This window comes from Bombyx mori, chromosome 17, assembly GCF_030269925.1.
Source record: "Bombyx mori chromosome 17, ASM3026992v2".
Lineage (NCBI taxonomy): Eukaryota > Metazoa > Arthropoda > Insecta > Lepidoptera > Bombycidae > Bombyx > Bombyx mori.
Window position 1 is genome coordinate 11680340 of NC_085123.1, and position 15086 is coordinate 11695425.

At 34.9% G+C, this 15086-nt stretch overlaps 1 protein-coding gene across 4 annotated transcripts in view; it reads left to right on the plus strand.

Annotated features, from left to right (window-relative positions):
- The window catches only part of LOC101746405 (circumsporozoite protein), a 119341-nt gene that overhangs the window by 81711 nt on the left and 22544 nt on the right, over positions 1-15086 (plus strand). For 2 of the 4 annotated variants that reach the window (XM_021352129.3, XM_062673442.1), the window contains one exon: positions 13826-13870. The gene's annotated coding sequence lies outside the window, so the exon portion shown is untranslated. The remainder of the gene's footprint in view (positions 1-13825; positions 13871-15086) is intronic. The other 2 variants (XM_012695849.4, XM_062673443.1) reach the window with 1 other exon arrangement.

The window sequence follows — 15086 nt, forward strand, 5'->3', positions numbered from 1 at the left end:
TTAGAGAGTGAATTATAAAAAGGTAATAAATTTCTTTGTTCTAGAACATCAAGGCATTAAGATGGTATCAAATTTGTCTTGATCACATTTGAGGTCAATTGAAACACCTTATTGGTAAACTAAAGTAATCAAGCTGCGCTTGAATGTTTGTATGTGGTTAAGGGACCGCGAGGAGTCGCCTAAGATTGTTATTTTAGTCAACATGATATTTGTACATGTTTTGGGCCATCTTCGTGGCCTATATGGCTTTCTGGCCTCTGACCATAATATTTCTGGCCGTATTTCTAATTAAATTTTATAATGCTATTTACGAGTATTATCTCAGGCACAGGTAGCGGTACTGATACTACGTAATTATGTATAATTAAGTTTACCATTGGACGTTCAAGCTGATAGAGTAAAACGATGACATCGCTTTAATTAAGAAAATTTCAATATGTTTTTTAATAATATTTTTAACTTCTTTTTTAAATATAACAAGCGAACCCGGCGAACCTTGTTGCGCCACACGGTTTGTTTCAAACAGATCAACCGGTCAACTTCAAAACTCTACTATAGTTAACCATAGAATATATTACGTTTAGCTGTCAGTTGCGTTTTGTTATTCCATATCAGTTGCGTTTTGTTATACCACGTTTTATGTCACGTCCCACGGGAATGTGATAAAAATGTCCTTGTATCCTATGTCCTACTCCTGGTTCTAAGCTACCTTCCTCACCAATTTTCAGCGAAATCAGTTCAGTCGTTCTTGAGTTATAAATAGTGTAACTAACACGACTTTATTTTATATGTATAGATATATTTCACCATTTGTGCGCAAACTCACGCCAAATCATAAATTCACGGTAGATCATAAAATATTTTGCACCTTTATGAATGTTTTCATTTTGTATTGCTGAAAGGTAATCGTCGATAAGTAATTGAGATGCGAGTGGTTAAAGATATTCATTGAATCCTAATAAAGGCATGTTGTTATTTCCATTCCAAGTGTAAATAGTATCGCCAAGCTGTAGCTGTCAAATATTTCATGATATGTGTTTTTTATTAACAAGAAAAATGTATTGGCGTATTTCAGTGCGCGTAATGTTTATTATATCTTTTGAAAGCTGCCTTTTATTTATACAATTAAATATAGATTTAATAACGAAACAATAGAAAGATATTAACATAAAATTCAATTACGTTAGGTCAGTATGTAATTCTGTGTGTGTATGTGTTTTTTTTATTGCTTAGATAGGTGGACGAGCTCATAGCCCACCTGGCGTTAAGTGGTTACTGGAGCCCATAGACATCTACAACGTAAATGCGCCACCCACCTTGAGATATAAGTTCTAAGGTCTCAAGTATAGTTTACAACGGCTGCCCTACCCTTCAAACCGAAACGCATTATTGCTTCACGGCAGAAATAGGCAGGGTGGTGATACCAACCTGCGCGGATTCTTAAGAGATCCTCCACCAGTAATAAGTGTAAGTGTAAGTGTAAGTGCTCTTTGTATATCTGTAACATATATAGCACACGGAGAAGCGACTACAGTACGTTTTTAAGGCAACGAGTGTGCTGTCTCCATAGTGCTACTGGCTATTTATTCTACGGCGTAAACTACCAACGCTTTGACAGGGAAAAAAGAATTGTCCTTTAAATTGCTGAGTGATGGAAAGCTGTTAATAAAAATAGCACCCGACGCTCAATTTGAATTGCAAAATAATTTTTGCCTCTTCGAAAGCGTTAGACTACGAAATCGCAAGCAACGGGCATCTCGATCGTTAAAGTATCAAAACCGATTAATCTCAATTAGACCCGGTCCGGTTGTTTTTCAAACGATTAAAAAATGCAAACAAAAAACTTAATTGTTTTAATTACGATGTGCCTTCAGATGAACTGATCAGTTCAGCTGCTGTCGGTTAAAAATTGATAATAATGACATAGTTTTTAATGACATACAGAAGTAGAATGCTCTCAATTCGAATTTACGTTCCAAATTCAATGATATGATTGGTTAGGAATTTGTCCTTTTTTAATTTTTGTTGTACTTATCGGAGCTTAGCTTAGTTGAAATTTTATATAGAATAGTACCACCTTCTTTATTCCCGTGAGCGTCGTTAAAGACAAGCAGACGAGCTTTTACTGATTTTAAGGCGACGTGTCGTATCGCATTGCCTATTTCTGCCGTGAAGCAGTTATTGCTTCGGATCGAAGGGCATGGCTGCTGTTGTACTGTAAAAACTGAGACTTAGAACTCATGTCTCAAGGTGGGTGGCAGCATTTACGTTGTTGATGTCTATGGGCTCCGGTGACCACTTAAGACCAGGTGAGCCGAAACTCGTCCACGTATACAAGCAATGGAAATATACTAGTACTGAATAGCGCGTATAATAAACCCACACGGCTGAGTATTACAATCCTGCCTAATTATGCTGCGAATTAGTATTTTTTCCAAAAGACCATTTCTATCCTTTTTTTATTACGAGCAACCCTTTTAGTATTCTTCTTATAATGACTATAAAGTTTCGATAACTCATTCTCCATAAAAAAAAAAACACTTCATATGTTTTCGAAAACGGTTTCAATGCACAGAGTATGTCAAGAAATAACGTTAAAATTACTTTATACATAGTAATAATATATGTGCGAGTACATACTACACCTAAGTCTATATCTATAGTCTATAAATTAATAAAATCTAATTTCTCAACGTAGGAACCTTTTAACTTAGTTGCTTGGCGGCAATAGATACTGTGACTCAATGTTTGTAAAAGATAACTAAGTAATTCGCAGCAAGAATTCACAATTAATTCAGACGGGCATGCTATCTTTTGATGGAGTTTACTTAGTAAAGCATAAGGTTTTTTTTTCTAATATTTATTGCTTTGTTTGGTAGATGAGCTTACGTCCCGCCCGATGTTAAGAGGCTACCGGAGCCCATAGGCATCAGCAACGTAAATGCCGGCACCTATCTGAGACATGAGTTGTAAGTCTCAATTTTATAGTACAACTAGCTGTACCTGTCCGCTTCGCTGGGCATTTAAAATTAACATTATTATTTCTTCACCCCCCCCTCATAAAAATTCTCATCATTAACGCCCCCACAACTGGTGTAGGGAGTCCAACACTCATATAAATATTAGCCTATCCATTAAGTACATGTATTTTCTACATAGATACCAAGTTTCAAGTCAATCAGATCCATGGTTCAGTAGTTATAACGGAACATCCGTAAAAACCACTGTAAATTTATATATTAGTATAGATATAGATGGCTGCCCTAACCGTCAAACCGAAATGAATTACGGCTTCACGGCAGAAATAGGCATGGTAGTGGTACTTTCCACGCGGTCTCACAAGTCGTCCTACCACCAGCGTAGAAAGTATTTTATTGTTTGCTTAAATTGTAAACTGGGTTCATTGTATCTTCGTTTGCTTTCACCGTACGTTCTTCTTTTTAATCAATTTAAAATCGGACAAGTCTTAATTATCGCCCTTTTAAATTCAATTACCTGCATTACGCTCTTTAAATTTCATTCGATTGAAAAAAAAAGCAATTAACTTTTAAATGCAACTGTCGCCTGATTCTGTCGATGCCCGGCATTACATTGCCTTGGCCTGTATTTAGTCTTGTATTTCAGCAGATGAGCTCTCGGCCGGCCCGGCATCAATTCGTCTTCTCGCGTTAAAACTGTGTAATCTCAAAACTTACTCAATTTTACAGGAGAGTGTTTTAAAAGTTTCACATATTATTATGATATTGTTAATATTAATCATCTTCGCAACATTTATTTTTTAGTTTTTACAAGTTACATTATGTCTTTCAAAATAAATTTAATTAAATTAAATTAAATATAGGTAAACTAAAAATATAAAACTAAAATTAAACTACCTACGCTCTTTTGACAGTATTTATGAGAAAAATACTGGTGATACCAAATGTTTCGGAATATTAACTCAGCATCGAATATTTTTGGAAATTGTACACTTTTAATGCGAAAAGACGAATTATCGGAGCCCCTAAACATCAAATGAGTTCGCTCACTCTGAGATATGTGTTCAATTTTTTTATTGTATAACGGCTTAACGTTCAAATTGAAACACACGACTACGTCTCAGCAGAAATAGGGAAGATGATACCTACAACATACTGCTATCAGCCGTTGTCACTACTACGAGTATATTAAGTCATTACTATAGAACTATTTGCCGCAATAGGCATTTGGGGTTCGAATGATCTGTTTACGAGAATTCCAGATCGAAATCATATTGGTTTACTTTAAAACATGGATGGCTAGAGTAGCTTTCGTGCTCATGACCAAAACTCAGCAAGCAAATATAAGGCTCGCTTCGTTATAAAATTCGAAAGCTCCTCTTCCAATGAAAGTAAAACTAATATCCCTAAAGTTAAACCATAAGACCATAAGTGTTTGTGAGTTATTTAAATGAAGCATTCGCTCAATAAATTCTCCGAGTCAACACAAAAAGTTGGCGAGACTCCATCGGAATGACGCCGGTCACGTGCTACCGTCGTTGTGGCAATTTCATTCAATTCTTTAACTCAGGCGGCCTCCACTCTCACTCTCGGCGACCACAAAGAACGGCGAAATTTAATTTGGTGATTAGGAAATTAAATTGACAATAACCACTTTTCCGGTCTCTTTTATTCAGAAGCCTATTTACGTTGCCGCCAAAACAGCCAATTACGCCTTTCCATTCGGATTTGATTTTGCTTAAAATCTTCTGTGATTTGTAAACAAAATACGCTCTTTGTTAGTAAATAAGTAAATCGCTTCCAAAATAAACATTTTAAACAAAAAAAATATTAAGATACACAAAAATACATATATCTGCTTCTTTATTTGAAATCTTTGTATGTTAATGAAATGCAAATACATTATTTAATACTGCTACATTAAGACACGCAATTTAGTATTCTTTCGCTCGAGTCGGTAAATAAATTTTATATATTCGTACAAAATCAAATTCCGGCTGAATAATTGAATTTACTTGAAAAGTTAAACGCTTTATGTTCAACAGAAGACACGATCGATGATTACGATAACCTCAAGGTATTTTAATACTTGAGTCATTACATTAAAGTCTAAACTATGTTGTTGTACATACGAAAAAATGTTGTGAATTACGAGTAAATTATTCATTGAAAAATTTGCACCTTGAATAACCAATCAAAGGAAATAAGTAATTCATAAATTTTAACAACCAAGTATACTTCCTCGTGTTGGAGGAAGCTTTTTTTTTTAATTATTTACGATGTCCGTAAGTGAATATCTAATACAATTTCTTCTTGTATCTATTTATTGTATTGTGTATTTATAAAATAAATGAAATGTATTCTAAAATATTGCAAATCTAAAATATACATGCAACGTTAAGTAAGCTATAAAAGGAAGTCATTGAGGTAACTGACATAAAATTTATACCTTTACGCAGTCTGCGATATATTTATTGATTTCCAGAGATATATAACTAAAAAACACATCTAAACTTTTCTCTTTGTTATGGTTTTTACATATTTTTCATTGTTTATATTACGCCTTAAAGTAAACAGTGACTCCGAACAATCAGACACGAATACCGTCCGATAAGTCTCCTCCCAGCGATAGGCAAAATATACGAACTACTCGTGGAACGGTGATAGATCGTGCGAAACATTGCTTTTGCTAGAGCCAGTGTTAGTAACACTCTGGTTTGAGCCCCGTGAGCTCACCTACACGTCAAGGAGAAGCTGAAATAGCCTTTCAAGGCTATCAGTATAGATAGGAAAAAAAGATACAAACCCATCTTTCTATTGAAGCAAAAAAATAAAGACATCAATACAGATTTCTTATTCGCTGACATTCATTATTTTTTTACCCCGATCGAAGCACCGATGTTACACATTCACGTCTGTTCGAACAATCAAACTAATTGTACGCTATAGGACATACGATAATTACTACGGTCTATTAACATGTACGTATTATCGTCCAGCCGTGTAATTTCTATTAGTGGTCCTGGATTTCTCTTAACCTGGATCAATTGATTCGTATAATTGAGTGCGGTGTCCACTAACGAATTCGATAGATCGATATCTAAGTATATCGTAACAAAATCGATGTTTGACAGATTTAGATCGTTCGGATGTTCGAGTTTTTTTTTTTTTTTTATTGCTTAGATGGATGGACGATCTCACAGCCCACCTGGTGTTAAGTGGTTACTGCAGCCCATAGACATCTACAACGTAAATGCGCCACCCACCGCGAGATACAAGTTCTAAGGTCTCAAGTATATTTACAACGGCTACCCCACCCTAACTAAGTCTTTAGCGTTAATTAAAGTAATTGTTGTAGTTTGTTTAGCAAAAATGCGTAGGTTTAGTCGGAATGTTCATTGCCAATGAAGTTATACTTCAGAATGGCAGTAAAAGACTGGTTGTCACTAATCAGATTCAATTTATACATGGACGGTTACTGTTTTCCGGTTTTGTCATTTTGTAGTTAATTGAACGCGCGAAATTAAATAAATCTTATTACGATTCAGATCCATTAGGTGCAGTATCTTTTTCATGTGGGTATTAAGCATTTTACATCAAGAGAATATAGTGGGTAATGCCACGTGCTTTTGAAATACATTATCAATTAGGATATGTTTCTCTTCATATAACTTAAAAGAACAGCTGTCCCAGGTAATTTTACAAGTTTGCTCTTTCACTGCATGTTTATCTATATACTATGTATATTAATAACATAAATATCCGTAACAGATCCGATAGATGTTGTTTTGTACTCGTATTAAATTGGAAAACTTGAAACTTTTATATAATAATAATTAATAATACATTTTGGTAACGAATTGTAGTTTTAAACCATTCCCGAATCCAATTGAACACACACAAAAAATCTCACACAGGATATCTTACTTCGGGTCCAGATTATCGTGTGTGATTTCTTTCCGATTACTCAATTATTTTAAGAGCAATACTTTCAATTTCAAAATGACTAGTGGTGCGGCGTCTTAAGAGTCCGTACAGCTAGGTAGTATTTTTGCCGTGAACTGCCGTTTTATTGTAAAAAATGGGACCTTAGAAAACATATCTCGAAGTGGGCGACGGCATTTAAGTTGTAGATGTCTATACGCTCCGGTAACCACTTAAAATCAGGTTGGCCGTGATCTTATTCACGAATCTAAGCAATAAAAAATAAAAATCCAAAATATACATACATATATGTGGGATGTTATGGCGAAATTTAGTGTATCTTTAGTGTAACAACAAAATATTTTATTATGTCAATTTGATGACTGTCATTTATATTTTCTTATTTTAAAATAAAATTAGTGTGCCAGTGTGAATTGACCAAAAAGTACCGATCTCCCCACTTATATATTATATACTTATATATTCAGCATAACATTAAAAAGCGTCTATATATATAAGCCCACGATATTAATGCTATCTGTATTGATAATCGGCGTCGCTAAAAGCTGTAAAGCGAATGATCGATATTGAAATGCAGATCGATCGATTAGTACGCGTTAGAATGTTGAGTCGTTACGTCAAAACATCTCTGATTTGTTAAATCTTGTTCGAGCTCCCGTCTAACTCGAACGCAGCAGGAGATCGAATTTCAATGGCCTTATAAATACAGTTATAATAAATTTAGATACAATAATATACCGACCGGTTCAGGCCGACGGTAGCTTAGGGCTTCTGTGAAGAAATGTGTTGGAAGAAATTCAGCTTCATCATTGAACGTACATCATTACACACATAAATTCAACTATTTCGGATTAGTTAACGTTTTGCGATGATTATTTCAAGATGAAACGCAGGATGAAAACTTCACAACATTCTTTATTACCCCATTAAGTTTTATGTAATGGTTCTAATTTTTTATTTATTCTAAAATTAACTTAATAGATCTTTAATAGATAGTAACAAAAGCTAGGAATATCCCATATTTCATTTTACTGCTAATAGCCTGCGATTCTAGCTCTCGTAAAAAATTATTTCATGCTGTAAAATCAAGCGTAAATACTTATTAAGGATAAACGGACTGTAAAAACGACTTACAGTGCCAAATAAATCTTTTACTAGAGCACAATTCGTAAAACTAGAACGGACATTCGATTTGTTCTAAAAGTCTAAAGTCGCCTTTATAGTTTTCCCTTAAAGTGCACTTCTTATTATCTCGACAAGATGAACATGAGACTGTTTACTTGCAGATAAGTTAGAACAGAACGCTGTTTCAACGTCCACAAAAACGTGTTCCTCACTAAATCTTAACCGAGAACTCGCGTGCACAGTAGCTGTGTTAACATCGACTTAGTTCCTAAACAAATCCAGTACAGGCGAAGCACGCTCGATTTAAATGTAAATACGGCAATTAGATACTCCTTAGACCGTTTGCTGGACGATTTACTGTTATTTTAACATCGATTAGGATTTCGTTAAAAAAATTATTTCGGGTCTTGTCTAAAATAAAAAATTGTGCAATTTATTGTAACCTAAAAAAAAAATTAAGTGAGCTTAATTCACGAATGAACGGATTGTTTGATATTAAAATAATATTTATTTATATTTTACATGAAAAATCCTGAAGCTTGGATTAAGACTACTATCGGATCCTTCGAACCGGAATGCGGTTTGTAGAATGAAGCTACCAAGTCGTGCGGGCACATGACCGCTCTTCGATCACTAATTACTCAAATTACAAATGTTGCTAGTCCGATTTTATTATACGAAGCTGTAACCACCCCCGCTAGGCTTGACCAACGACATAGCCTAGAGACTACACGGTAACTATTACATATTTAATTACAGAATCTATATATTAATACGTGAAAATTGCGCGGACGGAGGAGTATGAAATTTCCCACACTTATAGAGATTATAGAGAAGGAGTGCAAAATGTTATGTAATTTTTTTTTAAATAATGCATAAAAATACATTAAAACAATAAAAAAAACTATACTCTTTTGTTTATTATTAAAGTTGGTGGTCAAATTGAGAATAGAAAGTATGGTATTTGACAATAGAACCATAATAATGTTCAATCTTATAATTTTAATTAATTATGGTCAAAATTCGATCACTGGGCGACCACTAGTAATTAACAAAGACGTCTTTTAGATATTTATACTGTTAATGTATACGATACGAACACTTCAATTACAAAAAAATGAGGGTACTAAGTTAAAAAAAATCTTGAATTAATAGGATTAATTTTTTTTAGATATTACATTTTTTTACCTATGACGTTGCTGTTTTATAATACTGGCCATTTGAAACGTAATTTACGTACGGCTGGCAAAATGAATTTTATTTGGAAACATATGGAATTTAATTTTCAAATTCAGTAATTTGTTTGTTCATTTTTGCTTTGTTTTCCCTACAGTTATATTCTTTATTATAAATTAGGATACTATAAGAATGGTTTAATTATGGAACACGAGTTCTGTCGCGGTAGCCATAGCGCTGACAAGGCATATACGAGGGCTGCACTAAAAGTATCGGGAATGGAATATTTCCACTGTTCCTGTCATATTAAAATCTTTTTAATTGAAAACTCCTTGGTTTTAAAAATCGAATACCATTTATTTATTTAAAAAAAGATTCTCAGTCTTGTCACGAGGTTTTGTCAAACTTGTTTAGTCGTTGAGAAAATGGAATTGACTCGAGAAAATTCAAGAGCGATGATTTATTATGACTTTCGAAGTGGTTTAACACAAAAACAGTGTGTTGACCGGATGATTTCTGCATTTGGTGATGAAGCCCCATCCAAAACCACAATTTATCGCTGGTTTGCTGAGTTTCAACGTGGACGTGTCAAGCAGATTGAGGAAGATCGACATGTGACATACCGCGAAATTCAGGCAACTTTAGACATTGGCATGAGTCAAATACAAATAATCTTGCATGAACAATTAGCTGTAAAAAAGTTGTTTTCTCGCTGGATACCGCATTCGCTCTGTGAAGAGCAAAAAGCGGCTCACGTTATTTGGTGCGTAACTCGAACTCTGCGAACTCTCGAAAGATTCCACGCAGGATCCTCAAATGATGTATACAACATTGTATCAGGTGACGAATCCTGGATATACGCGTACGAACCCGGAACAAAAAACCAGTCACGAGTTTGGGTGTTCGAAAATGAGTTAAAGCCAACAAAAATTGTTCGTTCACGGAGTGTTGCAAAAAAAATGGTGGCCACGTTTGTCTCCAAAACCGGCCATGTTACGACTATTCCTCTTGAGGGACAAATAACGGTTAATGCAGAATGGTATGCTAGCATTTGTTTGCCACAGGTCGTTTCTGAACTCCGTAAAGAGAACTGCAACCGCCGCATCATCCTCCATCACGACAATGCGAGTTCTCACACCGCGCACAGAACAAAAGAGTTTTTAGAGCAAGAAAACATAGAATTATTAGACCATCCGCCGTACAGCCCCAACCTAAGCCCTAATTAATGATTTCTATACTTTCCCTAAAATAAAGAATAAATTGCGTGGACAGAGATTTTCATCACCTGAAGAAGCTGTGGACGCCTACAAAACGGCCATTTTGGAGACCCCAACTTCCGAATGGAATGGTTGCTTCAATGATTGGTTCCATCGAATGGAAAAATGTGTCAAATTTCGCGGAGAATACTTCGAAAAGCAATAAATACATTTTTAAATAGTAATGATGTGTCACTCCGTTAATTCCCGAAATTTTCAGTGCCGCCTATGTACAACATTAATGACCTGTACGGAGTGAACACTACACACGAATTTATGACTCGTCAATGGTTTGGACTTGAAACGCATCGATATCATTGACGCATATCATAGAGATCCAAATTTAAGATTAAGCGGCGTGTGGATATTTAAGCGAGATCAACTGTTTTTTGGAATGTAAAAGAATTTGCATCTGACAAACCCAGACTGAATCGGTAAAGGTTCAGTATATCTTTGGTTTATTTTATTTAGTTAATTGACGACCAAACAAGCTCTTACGGTTCACCTTGTGCTAAATTTATGTTAGCGCCTAACCGAAATATATCGCATTGGATTTCTCAATAAGTTCAATTACAATGACATGTATTGTATAGAGCGAAATAGACGATTGTGGTATCAGGGCACATTAATCAGGGCTTTGCGTCAGTTCTAAATCCATGATGTTATATGGTTTATCTGCAGTTTGTCCCGCATGCCAATATATTGTGCTAATTAGGCTGATTGGATTCTGTATAGCACTCCCTTAAATTATATTCGTTTAACTAGTGTTTTGAGTATTATAAATATTTTATAGGAATTGGTTTTAGTGTGATGAAGTCACAATAGACAGTAGTATTTATAATGTCAATATTGACTAGACGATGACCGCTTTTTTTATAATAAAATCATTTTTCCTTACACTATTCTTAATTCAAATTTATTAAAATGTATTTTCTATTTTTTAGTTGAATTTCAATTTTTTCAATATTTTTTTTATATTGAATTGTCGTCGGTCCTTGATAAATATACCAAATTTCGAGTTAATCCGACGTTTTGAAGGGAGTCAAAGTCACGTTCAAAGATTCCGTTACAAGCATACATACGTCTGAAGCTAATATTCTATCCCGCCTATTTCTGCCGTGAAGCAGTAATGCGTTTCGGTTTGAAGGGTGGGGTAGCCGTTGTAACTATACTGAGACCTTAGAACTTATATCTCAAGGTGGGTGGCGCATTTACATTGTAGATGTCTATGGGCTCTAGTAACCACTTAACACCAGGTGGGCTGTGAGCTCGTTCACCGATCTTTTTTTTTTTTTTTTTATTTATTGCTTAGAAGTGTCTAAGCAATAAAAAAATAAATAATAATAAAAGCGTATTAAAAAACAAACCTGTTCATCACACGAACGTTTGCCCGACGAGGGAATCGAACCCACGACCCTCGGTACAACAGTTAGTGCCGCTAACTACTGAACCAGCGAGTCATTCATGACGACAGAATGATTCGTTAAATAATTTAGCCCGTAATTTTTCGGCGAAGCGCATTCATTACCTTCGTAAACTTAACACACCTGAATCGAAAACGCCAAGCCATAGACAAGCACCTTAATTAAAATATTCTGCAATAATTCCGTTACAATGCAGGAAAACCGATATCTATTGTGCCGTAACCGGTAACTGGTCGCCATTAGTGGTACCTATCATTACTGTAGGAGTCTCTGGTATCTTATCAGCTATAGATAACGTTAGCTCATTGTTCTCAGCCTCCCTTACTATATTTGATTTGTTAGCTTCCGAGTTACTTATCTTGCATTTGAAATCGGTGAGCGAATCGAATAGGAAAAATGTTTATACGGTACTATCAATTAATAAACTGTATGATATATGTATGTATATATCTATCGGAAATATACTCCTCTATACTATACGCTGATAAGTCGCCGAAGTCGTCGTGGCCTAAAGGATAAGACGTCCGGTGCATTCGTATCTAACGATGCAACGGTGTTCGAATCCCCAGGCGGGTACCATTTTTTCTAATGAAATACGTACGGAACATGGTGTAATAAAAATCAAACTCGCAAAATTATAATTTGCGTAATTACTGGTGGTAGAACCTCTTGTGAGTCCGCAAGGGTAGGTACCATCGCCCTGCCTATTTCCGCCGTGAAGCAGTAATGCGTTTCGGTTTGAAGGATGGGGCAGCCGTTGTAACTATACTGAGACCCTTAGAACTTACATCTCAAGGTGGGTGGGGCATTTACGTTGTAGATATCTATGGGCTCCAGTAACCACACCAGGTGGGCTGTGAGCTCGCAGATCCATCTAAGTAATAAAAAATAATATTTTTTTTAGATAAACTACTAAAAAAAAAATGTGTGCGTGTACTAGTGTACACACGTAAGAAGTGAAACTTGTTTATGGCCTTATTTTTCGAAAAATGATCTACATGCAACTTTCTAGAAATTGGTTAAATAAAGTTAAATTAGATAAAGTTTAAACAAAAGGATTTTATTATCATAGACATGAATACAAAAAAGTTAAATTAGATAAAGTTTAAACAAAAGGATTTTATTATCATAGACATGAATACAAAACAGATGGCGCGTAACGGAAAAAAGTGACGCGTAACCGAAAAATGTGACGGTAAATTTTTTTCCAACGCCGATAAGGAAGTTTCACTTCAAAACTTTGTTTGTTTTTCACTACTTAAAAACCCACTAAGGAGAATTACTGTCATTTCAATTGAATTATAAAATAAATATCTCTACGACAACGGTATATTTGTCATTAATCCCATACCGTCCGAATTCAATATTATCCAGAGCAGTCACTATCGATACTAAATATTAGATAGCTCAACAGAAATACGCCATTTATATGGTGCTAAATTCTGATTCTGATGATAGCTCAAATAGGTTTATCGAGGAACATAAGGACCACAGGAAATAATTTTACGGGAACATAAATGAATTTTACAACCGGAATGGTTATGAAATATTCAGATGACGAGTTAGATTAACTCGAAGAAACATATTTATTAGCGTAGTATAACAGAAGTATTAGTTTACCCATTATTACGAGTGCAGACCTAATGACATTTTCCAACATTGCCAAGTTATAGGGTTATCAAAATATTCTATCTCAGACAAACACTTAACAGGCAAATAACAGGTGCAGTAGTACAGAGTCATAAATAAGAGTAGACTAAATGATTTCGTTATAAGACATCGTTCGGAATACTGATTGCTTAATTATAATAATTCTGTCATTAAAAACAAAACAAAAAATATCCCTTAAGATTAATTTAAATCAAATATGTCTTGTAAATTTAAAATCATATCTTTATAATGTTTTCTTTTTTCTTTGCAGGCGCACAGAAAAACAATTTGGAGTAGCTTCAGGTTTATAAAGTAAGTAAGTACAATTGAAATGCAGTTTATAGAATTTAATGCCCCAAGCGTAAACAATATACTAGATTCGGTCCTATGATACTATCGATTTTCAAGACTGGCAACTTTATAAAATCAAATATTGTCGTTTGTTTTATAAATCGAAATTCAAATTAAAAATGAAGGGTAACGCGGCTAAGTTTAAGAATCAGTCAAATCTAAGAATTAAAACTGTTATACTAAATTCTCTTAGGCTTTTCGGTTTTAACTAAAACTACTTTCACGGTTAGTTTAATTTCGCGTTTTTATTGTCAATATACAATATTATTTCCGACGTTTTGATTACGTCGCAATTTTCGTGGTCACGGAAGTTATACAATAACAGTGAATGAACTCGAGACGAAATGATAAAAGTCGTTTATTTTTATTATTTTCTGAATTCATCTACGACCGAATGATGGTGTTCGTTTTATCTGATTAATGTTCTATTTACTATCGCCGTACGCAGTCATTGCAAGATAAATATTACTGAAAATTTGTTATTGAAAAATGTTGACATACTATTTTACAATTTCTTGCATTACGGCTCCTGTTTTTTTATGTAGCCAAATTTTAATTTTTTTAAATGCTGTCTTAGGCAGTTTTTTACTGGTGGTAGGACCTCTTGTGAGTCCGCACGGGTAGGTAGCACCGCCCCGCCTATTTCTGCCGTGAAGCAGTAATGCGTTTCGGTTTGAAGGGTGGGGCATCCGTTGTAACTATACTGAGACCTTAGAACTTATATCTCATGGTGTGTGGCGCATTTACGTTGTAGAGGTCTATGGGTTCCAGTAACCACTTAGCACCAGGTGGGCAGTGTTTTTTTTATTTTATTTTAGCCGAAGGTGGCTGAAGCCGTAACTTTGGTCAGATACTAATCGTAAACGCATTTCTCTAATTTATAGCCGCTGAGTTTTTTTTTTTTTTTTGATTGCTTAGATGGGTGGACGAGCTCTCAGCCCACCTGGTGTAAAGTGGTTACTGGAGCCCATAGACATCTACAACGTAAATGCCCCACCCACCTTGAGATATAAGTTCTAAGGTCTCAAGTATAGTTACAATTACAAGTATAGTTCAATTTCAGATTGCTTTTATTTTTTATATGTAGTACTTAATCAAACTGAGATTTTTAAAACGTCATTTCCGTTTTCCCCTTAGATCTATGATAGTCATACACTGAATCTTTTGTAGACACATAAAAG